This window comes from Muntiacus reevesi, chromosome 2 (assembly GCF_963930625.1).
Source record: "Muntiacus reevesi chromosome 2, mMunRee1.1, whole genome shotgun sequence".
NCBI lineage: Eukaryota > Metazoa > Chordata > Mammalia > Artiodactyla > Cervidae > Muntiacus > Muntiacus reevesi.
In genome coordinates this window covers 122,362,038-122,374,815 of record NC_089250.1, presented here as the reverse complement: position 1 = coordinate 122,374,815, position 12,778 = coordinate 122,362,038, and the positions used below count along the sequence as shown (strand labels likewise).

General features: G+C 51.2%; 1 protein-coding gene across 4 annotated transcripts in view; it reads right to left on the bottom strand.

Moving 5' to 3' along the window:
* The window catches only part of C2H10orf71 (chromosome 2 C10orf71 homolog), a 51,608-nt gene that overhangs the window by 14,598 nt on the left and 24,232 nt on the right, over positions 1-12,778 (bottom strand). The window contains exon 3 of one of the 4 annotated variants that reach the window (XM_065922768.1): positions 12,693-12,725. The exons of 1 other annotated variant lie outside the window; for it this stretch is intronic. The gene's annotated coding sequence lies outside the window, so the exon portion shown is untranslated. Of the gene's footprint in view, positions 1-3,837; positions 3,947-11,097; positions 11,376-12,692; positions 12,726-12,778 lie in introns of those variants that run through there. 2 more of the 4 variants (XM_065922766.1, XM_065922769.1) reach the window with 2 other exon arrangements.

Here is a 12,778-nt window from a genome sequence, read left to right as displayed (position 1 = left end):
CGTGTTACTCTGCAGTTCAGGACACACTCTGGGATCCATTATCACGTTTGATTCTTGTGACCCTGATGGAGTGGGTTCAGCAGGTCTTTATTAGCACCATTTTCTAGGTAGAGAAAGAAAGGCGCGGAGAGGCACAGAGTATTGCTCAGTGTCACCCAGCATGTAAAAAAGAGAACTGGGGTTGGGATTCAGCTCGGCTTCACCACTTGACCACCCCACACTTTCTCCAGCATGAAGCCCTGACCCCTCTGATCACTGCGCTCAGGCATAGAAGGGTGTGTCCCAGCTCCTGGACTGGAGCTCAAGGGAGAATTGAGGCTCCATGGAGAAAAGGATGGTTTATCATTCTGTTCACCTCCTAAGAACTTCACAGCTCCGTTTCTCATGACAACAACAGAAGCAGAAGTGACGATTCGGCCAGTTGGCACACGGTCCCTCCTGTCTGGGGAGGCTCTGGTGGCTGGTCCTTGAGAGCTGGGAGGGATGCTCTCTGGCTGCTAGGCAGGCCCTTCCCTTCTCCTTGTGTTCCTCCCGTGTTTGCACAGGAAGCCGCTGGGGTTTGCTTGGCTGCTGGGTTTGACCACTTGCCTGTAGTGTGGTTTTTGAGCTTGAGCTCTTTGGGTGGATTTAATTACCTTAATTGAATGGTGTTTTCGCTTTTCAGTAAAGGAGGAAGCAGGAAGCCAGTGGAAATGACAGGGGTTGGCTTTATCACACCCAGAAGGCCCTAACAGATAGGAATTGATTCTTCTCGATCTTTCTGGGTGGTTTTTTGAGACACTGACTTGGGGTTGCCTTGAGGAGCAGTTCGGTGTAGTGAACCATGACAGTTGACTTTTTCCAGCTTGTGAATGCACAGATGTTGTACACACAGCCTCCACCACTTCACACTGGGCAGGTGCCCTGCTGGTCATTCTTGGGGCAAGCTCTTGACCTCTCTGTGTATTTTCCAGCAGTCTTCCTGTTTCAGAGGAATGTCCTTGCCTATGTCCTAGGTTTTACATGGTAAAATCAACTTCCTCAGCTGGAAAGGAGTGTAGATATGTGTCAAGTGTCTATAGGGTGACAGGCCCACTGCTCCCATCTTCCTGCCTTCTTTTATTCCTTATGGCCAGGAAACTGAGGCTCCCTGGGTAGCTTGTCCCATACAGATTGCTGGAGCTGGATCACACCTGCCTTTGGCTCCAGGGCCCTGCAGTCTGGCCTTTGGTGATTCCTCCCTAGCTAGTTCCCAATGCAATGATCGCTCTCTCCTTATAACTCCTTTCTACTTTTGGAAATCAGAAACTTCAAGATCATTTATATTCTAATAGAGGTCGACATGGACTCTCAGAAGCCACATTTGAAGCTTATTCCCACTTCCATTCACTCAGTACTTGTTCACTCCTCTGGGTTCTAGTGCTGAAGATCCAGCCGAGGCAGGGCTGACCTGTGCCATCTCCTTGCAGAGCTGGGATGAACCGAGGGATGGCGCTAGGCTGCACTTAGACGGCTTTAGACTGGTTTCCATTGGGCAGTGCCTCTTAACCATGTAAAATGCACCTTTGATTTGCACACAGGTCATCGCACACCTGATTTGACAATTTGGGTCCACTGGTGTGGCTCTTGGCACTCCAGGGTAGGGGGTTCTGCTTGCATCCTGGCCCAGCCTGCCTTAAATAAAACCCCAACCTAGGGGCTAGACTGGGAAAACCAAGGGTTCTCACATGAACACTGAGGCTTCTGTGTGTTGGGAGAGGACAGGGCCAGCTTCATCCAACCCCAGGAACATGGTTGGTTGGCACTGGGGGTCCCAGCAGCAGTGCCTATTTGGCATGCATCTAAATCCTTCCTGAATCCATCACGTGTACAGGGGGCCTAAAAGTTCTGCAGCATGTAGAAGTCCAGGGAATCCTATGGATGTAACTGAAGAAACCAGCTCACCTGGGCTTGCCAGGTGCAAGGAGCTGGCTGTGACCACAGATCACAGGCCACTGTGGGTGTTCTCCTGCCCTTGGGAGAGAGCTGGGGAGCAGAGATGCTTTCTGTCTGGGACTCAGCGCCTGACTCCCACTTCCGGCCACTGGTCCACTGTGTCTGGATGGGATGCTTCCTCAGGAGCCTCTGAGCATTGCTCAGACCTGGGGCCATGTCTGGAGTTGGAGGCACAAGGAAGATTGGGTCTGATCCAACCAGCGCTCCCCACGAAAGGAGGGTGCCAGCACCTGGCATCACACACCCGGGGGCATCCAGTTGCAGGAGATAAGCAGAGAAGCAAGACACAGAGGCAGGGAGAGGAGGAGAAAGACGAAGAGATGGGCTGGGTTCCAGCAACCTGCTTTTCAGTTCTGTTTCTGTTTCCTGATTGCGTGACCAGGGCGGGCAGAGCAATGTTTTGCTCTCTGGGGCAAAAGCCCTGCTTTGTAACGCTGACTGATTTTCCATGGCTGATTTCTGCTATGACCTGGCGTCTGAGGCAGAGTTGGGGCGAGGCATGAACATGGTCTTGTGGAGCCTCTGAATCCTGCAGGCTCCCATCGGATTTGCAGTTGCTGTTATATCCTTGGGCAGGGCTCTCACTCCACAAAGGCTAACAGAAGCACTGTTTCTGATCGTTCCTAATGGCTGGCATTGCTGAGGATCACTCCTTAAAGCTCTTGGTGGCCAGATGGGTTGACTCAGTCAGTGCAGTCTTTGGACCCTCCCCTCCACCGGAAGGAGCTCAAGTCCAGCACTGGCTCGTTTTTTGGCATGGCTCCCCTGAGAGCTCTCGGCAGACACTGGGGGACCAGCCTTGGTGACCAGATGCTCCTTGGGTGAGGGGTACTGGGCTCTCTTGTGAGCTCAGAGGTGCCCCAGTTTACCTTTATAGGAGTGACTATGCTGCCATCAAAGGTAAAAGTAGGGGCAGAAGAGACCTGAGCCTAAACAACTGCCCTTGCCTCCTTCGTGCCTTCCCAGAGAGGGGGATCAATGCCAGCCACGTGCCACTGCCAGAGGGGGGCGTAGGGGGGTTGATGGATCTGTAAAAGGCTAAGAAATGAGAAAGGGCCAAACTGGTAGAAATGGTTTTGATGCTGAGCCCAGTGACCGTTTGGCCTCCTTGTTAGATGCAACCCAAAGTCCAGGGGCCACACCACTGCCAGGCCAGGGCAGGGCAGCTGCCAGAAGGGGGCATACAGCTCTTCCAGAAATACAGGGACCACCGAAATGCTGAGGCCACCTGGCATCTGGGCCAGATCCCAATGCTACTCTGCATTTGCTGACTACTTTGGCTTTTTTTTTTTTTTAACAGCGAGTCTGTGAGCCTCAGCCTTCTTGTCTGTAAAATGGAGCTAATGAACTGTCCTGTGTATTAAAAATAGGGTTTCTCAGCCTCTGTACCACTGACTTTGCCAAGGCCCCTGGGGCAAGATCACTGCCGGCTGAGAGAGAACTGCTTTACAGAAGAAAGGAGAAGAACATTAGTAAAGCCTTTGGAGCATCCTTTGTTAGTTCATTCGTTCATTCCTTCCTTCCTTCCACCTTTCCCAGGAACATCCTGTCCTGTATTCTGGAAACGGTAGGAAGTGACATAAGATAGGAATAGACTAGGCTCTTCTGGGCAGCAGAAGGAGCTGGAGGCCAGGGCGAGGTCCTATTCCAAAGCAGTGTCATTTCGGGCAAGTCACTTCACCTCTGCCTACACTTGTGAAACTGGGACAATAAAAAACTTCAGTTCTGCCCACCCCCCCACCCTGGTCAGCGGGGTGCAGCTTCGTATGCTGGAGCAGGCTGAGGAAAGGAATGGTTATGAAAGTAGCCCCCGAGGCAGCCACTGCTTGAGAGTCTCCAGATGCTCAGAGCCACCAGACTCACCAGGTCCTGGTCCTCCACCAGCCCGGGCGCTACCTACATGGAAGAAGACCTACTGAGTCCTGTGAGTCCCAGCCGTCCTGTCCGTGAACTTCACCCACATGCAGGCTACTGGGCAACAGGGAATATGTGCACAGTCTTTCTCTGCGTATGTTCCAGGAGCAGAGGTTTCCCACTCGTTTTTCCCTCAACACACAGCAAGAAATACATATACGTTACAGCATACAATCAGCTCAGAGACATATAATTATACAAAACAAGGAAAATTCATCAAGCAAAACTTACTTTGCTTACGTGGACCACTCTGCTTTTTTCATCCTATTCCATAGTAGTCTTTCATTAAAAAAAAAAAAAAAAAACTACATGCAATTTTGGTAAGTGATTTGAGGGCTCAATAACGAGTTATAGTCTGTAGTGTTTTTTTTCTTTTAAGCTGTCCTAGACCAGAATCTGATCATTCCTGATGAGGCTCTGTTTGGAGTTGCCCAGCTTATCGTGATGCTAGGTTCTCATTTGGATGGAGAAATAGAGATCCAAGGCCCAAACACAGTGACTGTTAGGGTCTGACCAGATTCATGCTGTTGGGGAGAGGAGAAGACCATCCGGGTAGTAGGTCCATGAGCCAGGCCTTGCCTTTCTGCTTCACTGCTGCCTCCCCAGTTCTGTACAGCACCTGAGTCTAACAGAGGGTCATTCATTTGTTAAGCAAATGAATAAATGAGTAAAAGAAATCCCCATATACAGAGCACCTGGCATGAGCTAGGCACTTTATATACTATATTGTTGCTTACTACTTATTATGTAATTAGGAAGCAGTTCTGTGAGATAGAAATTACTGCTTTTTACAGAGGAAGACCTTGAAACCAGAGATGTTTAATACTTGGTGGTGCAGATCTTGAACCTGGGGCTGCTGGAGAGGGAGAGGATCTCTGCATCCTACATTTAAAGAGGCACCTCCAGGAGCTTCTGATGCAGGCTGATAAACTGTGCTTGGCATCACCCCACCCCACCCCTGGGCACCCTCTAGTTCCCCACTCATGGTTCTCACCCTCAGGGTTCCCTGGAGCTCATCTCAAGACCCACAGCCACCCTATCCCCTGTCTTCTATCCTGTGTACCCCTTTCCACCTGGGAGTCCAGCTTTGGCAGGCCACCCAGCAAGGCTTTCAGTAGATGGACAAGTGACTGTTCACTTAAGAGCTGCGGAATCAGACTTTGAACACGTCCCTCAATCTGAGCCTCAGCCTTGTTTTTGTAACCTGGGGCTGATGGGAAGGTATAGCCTGGTCCTTGAGGAAGCCTCTATGGACTATGAAGTGGGTGTTACAGGGGTAATTGTAACTCCACTCTGGAGAACCTTGTCCAGAGAGGAGGCTGCTTCAGAGACTCTCAGAGGAAGAGGCGTGTGGGTTTGCTGGGATTGGGGTGTCCCTCAGGCAACCACCCTCTCTCCAGCCCCTGGGAAGAGAGCCAGGCCATATGAGAGGACACCCCTGGAAAGTAGCCCTGAGAGGAGTCTCAGGCTTGGGCAGAGAGAAATTCCAGGAAGAGCTCCTGGAACCACAAAGAGGACAGAGGGGCACAGGGTTCTCCTCACCATCTGCAGACTTCATTTCCCCATCTATAAATTGGTGCCACAGGCTGGGTGGCAAAGGCAGAGAAGCAGAGCTGCAAGAGCCACCACAGCTTACCCAGCTCCTCCTAACTGCCAAGAAGTTCACATCTGCCATCTTTCTCAGGGGTCACAACCACTGGCCAACTTAGACTGGACCTGTGTCAAAGGAATCTGAGGTGAAGAAGCCAAGAATCAGAGAGGTTGAGCAACTTGCCCAAGATCACACAGCCAGGCAGTGGCGGAGCTGGGATTCAGACCCAAATCTCTGTGCCAAGCGGTTTTGCCCTCCTTGAGCAGCCAATGTAGAGAAGGTTATGGGGTGGGTGTCTCCCTCTGCCATGGTGTCCCCCCAGGGTAAGAAAGGGTGGAGGTCTTTCTTGTAGCACTTTCTCTTCCCATGCCCTCCTCTTCCCACCAGAGAGCATTTGCTTTACTAAAGCTAGAGAAGGCAACTGCTGGACATGGCCGTCCCGTAGGAGCAGCCAGCAGGGTGCCCTCTTCCTGGTCCCTGAACTGTCAGGAAGATATGAGTATTGGGACTGGGGGAGGGGTGTCCCACAGAGCCCTTGGGAATCTCTAACCCCTCCCCAACCCCATAGACACATCAGAGCCCCACTGTCCCTGGCCTTCTCCTCACTTCCTGCTGGAGGCTAGGACACAGAAGGGAAATGGCTGGTTGGTAAGTGACAGCTGTGAGACCAGCTCTTCCAGGGAAAGAAAGAGAACTTGTCTGCTTTGGGGACACAGTCATGGAACTGACAAGCATCCCTCCTTCTTCACAGAATTCCTTATGAAGTGCTCAGAGTGATGAGACGAAGAATTTGCCATCCAGGCGATCCTTCTGAAACAATTGAACAGTGCTCTTTACACCGACAGGATTATTTAAAACAATGACTTGAGTTGAAGTGGAAAAAGTCAGTTTCTTGGAGTTCTCCTTGTTGAGATCAACAAGGAATCTTTTCTCTTTCTCTTTCATGAGACAGTGGTCCTCACTTCTCAGAATGCCCTGTAGGGCTTGTTAAACAGATTTCTGGGCCCACCACAGAGATGCTCTCTCAAGATGTTGGGGCAGGGCTAGAGCATCCAGGGACACTTGGGATCACACTTGGAACACCGCTGCCCTAAGCCTTGAGCTATTGGAGGTTGGACCTCTTTTTGGGAGGTTGTACTGATGAGTCATATGCTCTTGGGCCACTTGGGGTGCCTGGGGGTCAATGACTGGTTCGGCTTGTGTCTGCCTGGCTCTAGGCTTGGCTCTGGGCAGGCTGTGCATATGCAGGGTATAGAGATGAATCAGAAATGCTTCCCTCTCCAAGGGACAGTTGCCTTTGGGGGGAGAACAGGCAGAGATCAGTGCCAGCTGCAGGGTTCAGGATGTGGGAAGAGGGTGGTCTCTCCAGGCAGTGCTTGCTTGAAGGCAGCTTGGAAGGAGATATGCTGCCAGTCTGTGTGCAGGCACCCAGCTGGCTCCAGCCTCAGCACGCAGCAGAGGGGAGTGGAAATATTAGAGTCAGACTATGTCCCATTTCCTAGGTCTGTGCAACCTGGGCAAGTTCCCTCCACCTCTCTGAGCCTCCCTTCATTCTCTGCAGCTGTCCTCACCTCTGTGGGTGATGGTGAAGGGTAGAGATGGAAAAGCGTCAAGGGCCCAGAAGAGACCTACACAGAATAATGATTCAGTAAATGGAAGCTTACAGCACTAGAGAGCTTGGGTTTTTTGCAACAGACCTCCCTCAGAAGGAATTAATATCTATCATTGTGGTGCAAACACCCGCCAGCAGGATTGCAGGGTGAGCTCTGGCATGTGAAGACTCCAGTAGGTGCTCAGTAAATGCCGCTTGCCACACTTCTAACCTTCCAGACGGGGGCGCTATAACACAGTGCGAAGGGCGTGGACTCAGGCCAGACCTCCTAGGGCATGGTTCTTGGCTGTGCTGGTTGTGAGTGGCCCTAGGGAAATTACAAAACCTCTTTCTGCTTCAGTTTCCTCATCTGCAAAATGAGACGAAAGTAATACCTGCCTCCCAGGGTCCTTGTGAGGACCCAATGAATTCGTGTCTGTGAGGTGGCTGACACCTGGTAACTGTCAACGTCTCGTTACCATCCTCACCATACAATCTACGCCAAGCCAGGGCTAGGGGCTCGAGGTCGCGAGGACAATGCCTTTCCCCAGCATGAAAGTGAGAGAGAAGCAAGCCAGTGACTGCCCAGAGCCCCCAAAGCTTGCCTGTCCTTGGAACCAGCTCACACCTTTGCCCTCTGACTGGTTCCTCTGCCTGAGCCAACTGCTCAGTTCCCTCATCTGAATGCTTATCAGCTGACCGTTCAGAGCATCAGTGTTTGTATGGCGGTTGTTTTCCCTGAAAGCCATGCCTGTGTCTCCTAAGCCATCACTGGAACCAATCTGAGGAAACCTTGCATGCTAGATGAGTCAGGAAAAAAAAAAAAAAAAAAAACAGGCGATTTATGTAAGTATTTTGCATACAGAGTAACACAGCTAGATTCCTATGGTGAACTTGGTGGGACACTGTGGGCAAGAAGCAGCTATGAGCCAGTGGGTTTAGAAGTGGGTCTGAGTTCCTACCCGTGATTGCTGGCAGTGCTGCATGTGACCAGGCCACCCCAGGCCAGGGCAAGCCCAGGGGAAGCTCTAAGATGACCTAGCCATTGCAGGCAGGGCTCAGAGACATGAAACTGGCCACCAGACTGGTCAGAGAGTGGGGAAAGCACTGGTTGTTCAAGCGAAGCTCGGTTTCCCCTCTGCTCTTCCTTCGTCAAGCTTCAGGTAAAGGCTTTAAGATGGGACGTGGCTAAGATGAAATCCTTCTTTTAACTCAAACTTGAAGTCCTTAGCAGCTCAAGTCCACCTGGGAAGGGACCACTCAGGGACAAAAGGGACCCACTGAGGCCAGGGGAACAGTGTCCAGGTGCAGAGGCCCAAAGGAACCATGGATTCCTACCGACGCCAGGCATAGGCATCTTCATGGATTCAGAAGCCCTTCACTGTGCAGAGTCTTCTCTCGGTTAGAGCCTCCAGGTGTCAGGCAAGCTGAGAATGGAGGATATGGGGAAGGTTCTCTCCCTGCTTTCATGGCCTGTGGTCCAGAAGGGTTGCTTTCTCCTTTGATGAGAAAGGGAAGTCTGTCAAGTCCCGGGGAGAAAGCCATTCGTGATCCATTGGCTCCTCTTGGAGTCACATTTGTGAACACTCTTGACAGCCGCACCTTGGAAGGGAATGTACTTCGCACCAAGCCTTCTTCAGCCCTGGGAACCGAGGGCAGCCAAGAGCCCACTCTGCCTCAGCCTTGACATTGCTGTCATGCATTACTCACTCATGCAGCCCCCTTTATGAAATGTTCCAGAATGATAAGTAGGACCTACATTGGGGGTGACATATCTCAGCAGTGCTCCACACATTTCATTTTGGGGCCTTGATCTGTGCATTTATAATGAGCCTTATCCTCTCCTTCCCCATACCCCCAGCTCATATCCTGCAATCCCTGGGATCAAGTAGAAACTAAGAGGTGTTTTGGGTTTTCCCAACTGACGAAATGAGACTTGAGATTGCATTATAGGGCTACAGATTGGCTGGGTCTGGTGAAATGTGATTTAAACCCTCAGATGGAGATAAAACCAAGACCATTGCAGCCTGTTGGGAAATGTCAGCACTTGTGTCTCCATAAGGCTGTCTTCTCTGAAAGCCCTTTGCATCTCTCCAGTAACCCCAGGCGGATGGAGCGAAGGCCTGAAAGCCAAGGAGGAAGATGGCCCAGGCCTGGCTCCGTTGGCTGGCAGGTTTCAATTACTGAGATTTCTGGCATGGGCTGGAGGAATAGGGCTATTTCCAGACGTGGGGCTTCCCCTTTCTGTAAGGGTCTTCCTTAGGGTCAGGAGCAAAAAGCAAAAAGCACCAAGTCACTTGTTGGAGTCTCAGGGACAAGACATCGGGGTGGACACACTCTTCATCACGGACCTCGGGGCCACCTGGCCTTCCCGCGTCTCCTCTGCACACCTTTGTCTCCTGGGTTCCCAGGGGATCCAAGTTCCTATACTTTTAGGACCCAGCATTCCATCAGCCCCTGTCCTCCCAGCAGGCTATGGTTACTCCCATCCCAGTGAGCTTCTGGTCACCAGCGAGCAGGCACAATTGTTCCCCTCTCAAAGACCAAGGGGCAGATGCAGGTTGGACTTGGGTCACCCAGAGATGTCTATTTATAAACCATCCCGATAAGCACAATCTGCCCTGCTCAACCTAGTCCTTATTCCACAGCAAAGCTAATTCTCCCAGGGGCAAGCTGAACGTTTCCTGTTCCAGCTAGACGGGAAGGACGAGCCCAGTGGAGGGGCAAGGAGCTGCAGAGCCAGCCGTTATTTCTGAAGGATCCAGCTCACAGGCAAGCTAGAATGTTCACTGCTCTTTGTATGCACACGAAAACAGCCCATCTTAAGGAGTGGTACAAGAGGGGTCAGCAAACACTTTCTGTAAAGGGCTGCAGAGTACATGTTTAGTTTTTTCTGGCCACACAGCCTGGGGCAGTTGTGAGAATCAGCCAAAGACATTATGTAAATGAACGAGTATGGCTGCGTGCCAATAAAACTTTATTTATAAAACCAGGTGCCCAGCCCACAGCCTTGGTTTACCAACCACTGCAGTAAAGGGAACACAAATACTGGAAAATTAGACCACATTTAATACAAATATTTGTTAATCTACTCTCCAGGACTCCTATATTTTGGGTTTTATATTTAAAAAATATTACTCTAAATATTGTTTGTTATAATTGGGCTAGATAAGTTGAAAGAAATGATTCATAATTCAGTCTTTTTAAAAATAGCCTTTATTTTCTAGAGCAGTTTTAGGTTCTCAGCAAAACTGAGCAACTAAGTGAAAAGTACAGAGATTTCTCAAATAGTCCCTCCCTCACCCCCCATGCATAGCCCTCTGCATTATCAATATATCCATGGGGGGGGTGTTAAAAATCCTTCTTAATAACTTCCTAAGGTCTATTTAACTTTACAGTATTGCTCTTTTTAAGGATCAATTCTCCATGAGGGAAAAAAAGATACGATGATAGACTCAGGCAGGCCCACCTGTGCGAGTCTGGCTGGAGACCTCTGGGTGTGGAAGAACACACAGTCTGGGGGGCTTTCCCTGTTGAAGCCACACATGCTCTCAGAGTCCATGGGCCAAGATGTCCTGATGCCCAATTGTCCTCTTTGTTACAACTAGTAGGGTCCTGCCTGACCCAGCAGTGGGGGACACAAGAGAGCCAGTCTCCCACCCTAGAACCTTTAAGGTTGCACCCATTTGACAACATAGCGCCCTGGACACACCCAAGACTTGTGCCCACTCAGCCATGTGGGAGCAGCGTGTCCTGACAGATGCACGGAAGGACAAAGTCACATCCGTCTATACCACATCCTCTGTTTCCTCATGGTCCACACAGCACTTCCTCCCCACAGCACACCCAGCACACAGAGGAACTCAGCCCCGACATGCCCCTGGCCACTCACAGCGCCCTGCACAGCGCCCTGAGACAGGGCGGGCAACCTCCCAGCCCCGCCGGCCCAGAGCGCACATCCTTGCGGCCCGTGGGAGCTTGTGCCTCCCAGCCTCTGCGAGGGAACCAGACCGGCATCTGACCCTACCTTCCGCTCTCCGCAAGTCCCAGCTGCTTGTTCTCCAGGCCTCCCAGGAACCGGACAGGACCCTGACTCTTCCAGCAGCCTGGCTTTGCCCAGCAGCCAAAATTTCTTCCCTTGTCAGCCAAACTGCCCAGAGATAGAGGGGAATGGATGCAAGACCCAGACCTCTTAATGTTCACAAACCTGCCCACCTGAGGAAAATCAGTGACCAGAAGCTGGCCAGACACTGGAAGTTGGGGAAGCGTACCTAAATAGAGACCCAGCCGGGGGAAACCAAATGGTGTTCTTGGTGGGGAAGAGGCAAACAGTCCCCACTGCAACACCCGCGTGGTGTCAAGTAACAGTCAGATTAAACAAACAGCCTCAGCAGCTATTTTTACATCCAGATCGGCCACGGGTAATAGATAACTTGGGGAGTGAGAAATTGCTTGCCTCTTAGCCGGATCCTAACCCAGGATTCCAACTTCTGTTCAGATTGATTTTTAATACTATTCTACTGCTGAGATTCGAATAAAAACCTCCCAAGATGCAAAGGAAAACATTTGTTTAGGGAAACACTATAAACACCATAGTGTGTGCCTTGGAACCAGCGCCCAGAGGCCTGCTGATGCCCCAGGGCAGAAATAGCCTGTTTCATCATCGGCTCGGAGGACCGCAGCCTGCATTCCTCGAGTAAGGAACCGTCCTGGGCTGTGCTTTTGGAGCAAAATAACATGCCTGGCTGCAGGCTGGGGGAAGGCTAGCCTGGGGTTTCAGGGTGAGAGTTGCTGAAGGATATGAAATAATCAAAGAAGAGGTAAGGTAAGTACCCACTGGGTGAGCTTGGCCATGGCAGATGTGGTTGTTGGCAAGACCCAGGTGCCAGGTTAGAGCTCCCCTCCCCATCTCTGGAGGGCAGGCCCCTCCACAGCCCTGAGGTGTGCTTATGTCTGACTTCCCATGGCCACTTCCTATCTTGACTTGGGGTCACCTACTCTCCAAACTGCCCACAGACCCCCCAGATCTTTTCCAACCCCCCTGCCTTTGTTCACACCATGCCAGTTCCTGGGTGTTCTATTTACCTTCCCCCAAGCTGACCCTCGGAGGGCACAAGAGTTTTAATGCAGGAATTTCTTTCTTATTTTCAAGATCCCTTCTCACACTCCCCTGCCCTGGGGCCTGGGGAGGCAGAAGTGCCTGGTCCCAGACAGGTGTCCTGCTCTTTGGAAGTCTGTGTTGCACTGTACCTCTGAATCTATTTGTGGACTGCCCTGCCTGCCCCTGTGGATTACTCACAGCCAGCGACCTCAGTCTCAGCCCTAACTCAAGGCCTGGCACCACCTCCAGACTCGAACCCACCAGTGACAGGATCCCAGGGAGACAGGTCTATGCACTTCAGTTCAAACGAGTCACAAATAATAGCTCCTTGTGGCCCTGCAGATGGAGTGGTCAAGACCTCCAACCAACAGGACGATCCAGCCCATCCTTCCTCCTCCTGGGAGCCTCTAAACTTATCTTTTGAGGATGTGTCTGTGGGGACACCTGCTCACTGATCAGCACTCAGAGATCGTTTGAGGGACACCCAAAGTGAACCCCTTGATTCTACCCACCCCACTTACCTCCCCTGAGTGTCAAAATCAATGCTAGCCAACCTGGCAGATAAAAAGAATTGATTTGAGAGATCAACCAGCATTAAACAAAACAA